The following is a 6,391-nucleotide window of genomic DNA, read 5'->3' as shown; positions in this document are numbered from 1 at the left end:
GCAAATTCTTCTGCTATCTGGGGTTTAGTCCACTTCTATATCCTTCCCTTCAAGGCTCAGGGGTCCAGGAGTATCTTCTGTGTCTGTGTGAATGGGTTTCCCTTTTCTTTGTTGAAGAGGGTCTGTGCAGTCTTTCTGCCTAGTTCACCATCTTGCCAGAAGCTTCTAGACAGTATATACCTGGACATTCTTACAGAACATGCAAATACACTTGTATAAACATCATCTGCCAACCCTGTATGTGGTCATGGGCACACTCTCTCTTGCCTAGACATACCTGAACATTCAGCCTGTCCACCCATCATCTATCCACCCACAGATTAATGTTTGCCATCACTGACAATGCAGTACTGTATGTGCGAAAGAGTTCATCTTTGTTGTCTGTATTTCTCATGTACCTCTCTATGTCTTCCTCTTCCTCAATACCACTGCAATTTGTGGTGACACTTTTTTTTTCTTTAATAACAGTCCTAATATACTAATAGACATGCATAAGCCTTACTTATCCTTGGGAACACATGGACTCAGAGGTGAATTTTAGTAATGAGTTGTTACTAAGGGCTCCCTGGAGACACTTCTCCCCAACCAGTGGCACTTGGATCTGAAGCTTAAGCCAAGTCAAGTCAAGGTGCCCACAAAGCCAGCATTGAGAGTCAAAAATTAACCTGAGTATTTGCCCAACTCCTCACCTCTACCTTTTTCACACACTGTATGTGAGGCACAAGTGACACTTATTTTAATAGCATACATCTGAACACATTCTATGTATGTGAAATTTCTTATGCTTTTGGGCCATTGCTCTTTAAAGTCTGTGTTTCAGATATTCTTACCACATCTTTCTCATTTCCTTCCTGCCATATCATGTTGTACTCTGCAGCTCTCTATATCACACAATCTTTGGACTTTAACAGGACCAAATTTGGCTTATAATTAAGGAATTGTTTCCAAGTCATAGTGACACTCAGTCAGAGTAGAACTATGTTCCATAGGGTTTTCAGTGGCTGATTTTTTGCCAGGCCTTTCTTCTGAAGTACTACTGGGTTGACCCAAACAGTCAACCTTTCAGTTAATAGTTGAATAATTATCCTTTTGTGTCACCTAGGGATGTTTGTGCACATGTGTGTGTATACACATACACACATATTTATATGTATATACATGTTGTTGTTGTTAAGTGCCGTCGAGTCGTTTCCGACTCATAGTGACCCCATGTACAGCAGAACGAAACACTGCCGCATCCCGCGCCAGCCCCACAATCCCTGCTATACTTGAGCTCATCATTGCAGCCACTGTATCAATCCATCTCGTTGAAGGCCTCCACCCTACCAAGCATGACATCCTTCTCCAGGGAATGGTCCCTTCTTACAACATGACCAAAATAGGTGAGACGAAGTACATATATACACATTAAAAAAACCTCACTGCCATCAAGTCAATTCGACTCATAATGACCCCTCTTTGGGTTTCAGAGGTGATATCTCTACAGAAGTAGATTACCTAATCTTTCTTCCAACACACACACACACACACATGTACACACAGATATTCATGCTTGGATGTTTACTTGATGATTATCAATATATTAATAACTAACTTTTACTGTATACTTTAATCTTGATTACCAAGAAAATAGAAGCAGTAGTAGAAGCTTAAACTTTAACCTTCTATTGGGGAGTCCAATCTCAGGGAAGCAAGAAGGAAGGGAAAAAATAGAAGTGAGGCAGGGAAGCAAGGAGAATAAATACAATGATGTACATAACTGAGTTGGCCACAGACTCACATCAAAACACAACTCAGCCACATAGAATATGTCCAGAGGGGCTGCATGAATCCACTGTGTCCCAGACCAGGCTGTCAGGGCAGAAAGGGAAAGCAACTTATCTGCTGGCTTTTCCCCATCTCCAGTTGCTTACTTCTCTGCAGAGCATTAGCTCACCTGCACTTCTAGGCTGAGTTACTTGGCCTTTTTGGGAATCCACTGGGAAAGCAGGCCCTCTGTGGGTCCAGGCCTGCCAGTGGCACCTATGGTGGTCTCTCCTTATCTGTCAGTACTGCACATAGTGTGAGGGGGTGCTTCTCAAACAATGATAGCATGGGAAGCCAGAGCTTTAGAGACCATAGGAAAAGCATGAGCTTTCCTTAGGGTACTCCTACTGGCAAGATAGACAGATAGCCAAGGCCAGAGGGTGGGGCAAGAGGAACCTAGTGGATGGGCAGTTTCTTAGTTAACTAGTGCTGTTGTGACAAAAATGACACAAGTGGTATCTTTAACAAATAGAATTTATTTTCTCACAGTCTGGAGGTTAAAGTCCAAATCAGGGTCTTGGCCATGTAGATCCCTTCTTTGTAAGTAGTCTTGGGTGTCCCTTGGTTCCTTGACAATAGTCATATAGCATCTTTCTTCTCCTATATGTGCTCACCTCTGTGCCTAATCTGCTTCTTTTGCAACTCAGATCTAGAACCTACCTTACTTGAAAAAGATCTAATTAATATAACAAAGAATACTCTATTTCCAAACAGGATCACATCTCAGTTATAGGGTTAGGATCCCAACATATATTTTGGGGCCACAGTTTAATCAGTAATAGGTAGTAGCATAAACTGAGTACAGTACACTAGACAACATCTTGAATATGTGATGATAAACTAGACAAAGCAATGGAAATCCATGTGCACAAGGGATCAAGTATGGCTTTATGCAAAACTAATAGCTATCTGCATAGTGTGGTTTCAGGAAAACCAAGAAATAAATATACCACTGCCAAAGGAGCTCCTTGACCAACAGACTCAAAGTAAAAAGACCATTGTTTGAACTTATATTTTGCTTGAGACTTTGAGAAATTTTGTTTGAATGTAAATATTTTATAAGGATCATATTGGCCCATAGCTCAGATTCCCTAATTTGTAAAGGGTATAGCTCTGGAGGAATGGAGTTTCATTAGGGTAAAAGGAAACGAAGGCAAATGGTAAAATCACCCAGTCCAACTTGGTACTGGCCAAGAAGGATATATCCAGATGTTCTTGTTGTTCTTAGTTGCAGTCAAGTCAGCTCTGACTTAAGGCAACCTTATGAATAACAGAAGAAAATATTGCCTGGTCCTACACTGTCCTCACAATCATTCTTGTGTTTGAGTCTATAGTTGCAGCTATTGTGTAGTACCTTTCAATCTAGGGAGCTCAACTTCCAGCACTACATTAGATAATACACCCAATCCCCACTTATGAATATGGTTATGTTCCAAAGATCAGACTCTTATGGAAAAGTTGTCATTATGAGAAAAAGGAGAATGACCACATCAGATCACAAAACAGAGGATGATTACATCATTACGCAACTGCCAAATTATATCATTACATAATTGCCAGATTACATCATTACATAACTGCCAAATCACTGAGAATTATGGCCCAGCTAACTGGACACATAACCTCAACCATTACAACCAGCATTACTGTCACCTCAAACCTCATCATTCATTACTCCTGGGCATATGTCATTAATGGGGCCAAATAGTCAGATAGAAGGGTTTTTTTGTTTTACTCTGAACACAAATGGGAAATATCAGATCATGAGATAGTCAATTCTGAGGAGCAGTCTTTTGTGATACATAGGGTTTTCATTAGCTAATTTTCAGAAATACATCTCCAGGTCTGTCTTAGTCAGGAAGCTCTGCTGAGATCTGTCTCTGATAGGTCACTCTGCTGCTATTTGAAATTCTGGTGGCATAGCTTCCAGTGTCATAGTAACATGCAAGCCACCACATGACAACAAATTGATAGACAGGTGATGGTGTACTCAAATAGGAAATAACTAACTAAGACCTCTTGTGGGTAAGCTAAAGCTACAGATCTTGAAGTTAAGAAGAAAGAGAAGGAACTAAAGGGGCCTGTTAAGGACAATGTTTGCCTACTTTATCTTTAGTTTGAGGTTGTTTAATGCTCCTTTTCCCTAAGTCAAATGACAGAGAGACTCTGGCTTCATGTCTAACTCTCCATGTGTTTCTCTCAATCTTGATTAACTAGTATTTCCCTTAAGGTATCCTCTGCCCTCTTCACATCTGCTTTACACTGACCTCTTCCACATCCCCAATGATTCCTGTCAATGATTCCCTCTCTCCACACATATGCCACCCCATACAGCCAGCACCAAAGCCTGGAGAGAAGCCAAATATCTCTAAATTTTAAAATTTCTCTCAGCAGGAATTTCTCTGAAAGAGTCACTCTCTTCAATCTAACGCTCCTCTCCTGCCCACTCACCCCACCCCCACACACAAACACACACAATTTTTTCTCCATACAATGAGGAGAACAAATCTCCATTGCTTGCATAATTCTAGAAATGTTGCTGGCCAATTTATTATTTGTTTGTGTTTGTAAAGTTCAAGGTTATAGATAAACATGAGTCTTTGGAACTATTTCTACTGCTGTTTCTAATGATTTTCAGGCTCTTTTATTCTTCTTATGGATTCAAGTCAGGTATTTCCTCCTCAGAGTCCACCCCTGATTCACTGCACCACTCACATTCTGTGTTTAGAAGACATTTCTCTATGACACAAAGATGTTTGATGTTATTAAAATCATGCTACTGATATTCATATCAATTATGCCTTGAGTGTTATTCTTAGTATATCTATTAATAAAATCAGGATTTTCCTCTTTTTTGGTTTCTGAAAAAATAATTTATAGAGACACAAATAGTAATATTAGAGCTATCAACCATAAAAGTCAATACTTGACAGCAGCATGTAATTTCAGAATTGCCTGCATATGAATTCAGATCTGGCATTTTCTAAATGTACATACATTAGCTGCACACTAGAAATTTAGAGTTTCAGAAGCAGCAAGCTGTCAAATGATAGACCATAGATGTTTTGAAAATAAACATTTCAGTAAAGCAAGGAAATTGGCAAAGCTGGGTTAGTACATAAAGTACACACACCTTGTCTCTCCACTAAATTGTACTTAGGTATATCCATTGACACCACTTCTATGTTGAAAAATTTCTTTTTAAGAAAGGCTTTCATTTTAACTTTGAAGTTTCCACAAAAGAGGGAAGTTGTACTTATAATTTGGGAAGCTGGTTTGAAAACATTATAAAGCATAATCTTCAATAAGAATGTTCACAACTATATTAATAACATGCTTAATCATCTTTTCACTGTATTTTCCTACTCCAAAACTTTTTCACAGTGAAAAAAAATAACAGAGAAAAATGATTTGCTATTTTAGTAATCAAGACTATTCAAACTGATCTGACTTTTTGGACCAGTTGAGGATTCAAACCCAATATATATTATCTAAGTTTCTCCACACCTCACCAGCCAATGGATACAAAAGTAGGGGGAAGAGAGATGCTATTTTGATTGTAACAAGACTTTTATCACTGATTTTTGATAGCAACTGATGACTGGTTCTCTGGTCGTCTTCTCACCTTCCATGTGGGAGATCTGGGTTTGATTCACAGCCAATTCATCTCATGCATAGCACCACCCAGCTGTCAGTAGAGGCTTATCTGTTGCTGTGATGCTGAGTGGGTTTCAGTAGAGCTTCCAAAATAAGATGGAGTAGGAGGAAAAGCCTGGTGAACTACTTCCAAAAGTCAACCAATGATAATCATATGGATCACAATTGTTTGATGCACAACTGATCATGGGAATTGCCCAGGATCAGGAAGTGCTTCATTCCATGTGCATGGGGTTGCCATGAATCAGGCAGCTGACATAACTCAATGATGGCTAACAACAACTATGATGTCCTTTCAATGTACAACTCATTCATTTCTGAAAATTCCCTATGATGTTTATGTAAACTATGCCTTTTCTTTTTGTGTTAGTTCTTCTGATTAATGTTCATTGCCCTCAACACAACTTGAAGACAGTGCTTCAAATTTCCATGTTGCCAGGGCCCACATGACAAATCTCCCAAAAGACAGGGCTGTTTTCTGATGATACTGCCAAACTTAAACCCTTAGGAATTGACAAAAATTTTCCCAGCTCCTCATATGCTGAAACACACGGTGATTCATTAAGGAATCGGGGAAATACCTTGCTTCCTCAACACTGCATCATACCTCCTCACTTGGGCAAAAGTAGTACTCCTTCTCACAACACATTTCAGACTCTGTCAGAAGCTAACTCACCATATTCCTCTCCTACAGGAGACACAAAGTCCCATTCCTTCCTTTTAGTGAAAAGTTCTTATGACAATGTATAAATGTAAATAACTCCTAGTAGCACCATGCCAGTTGATCAGTCATAAACAAGTATATATTGATATTCATTAGGTAAATCTAAGTACATATGAATAAAATAGAAAATGTTTAAGGGCAATGAGAACTTGTAATATGCATAAGAAATGACAGATAAATGAGAAATATCTATGAAAATTTCAA

Source organism: Orycteropus afer, unplaced genomic scaffold, assembly GCF_000298275.1.
Source record: "Orycteropus afer afer isolate SDZICR_OR568_19922 unplaced genomic scaffold, OryAfe1.0 scaffold00478, whole genome shotgun sequence".
Classification (NCBI taxonomy): domain Eukaryota; kingdom Metazoa; phylum Chordata; class Mammalia; order Tubulidentata; family Orycteropodidae; genus Orycteropus; species Orycteropus afer.
Note: the sequence above shows the minus strand (reverse complement) of the source record.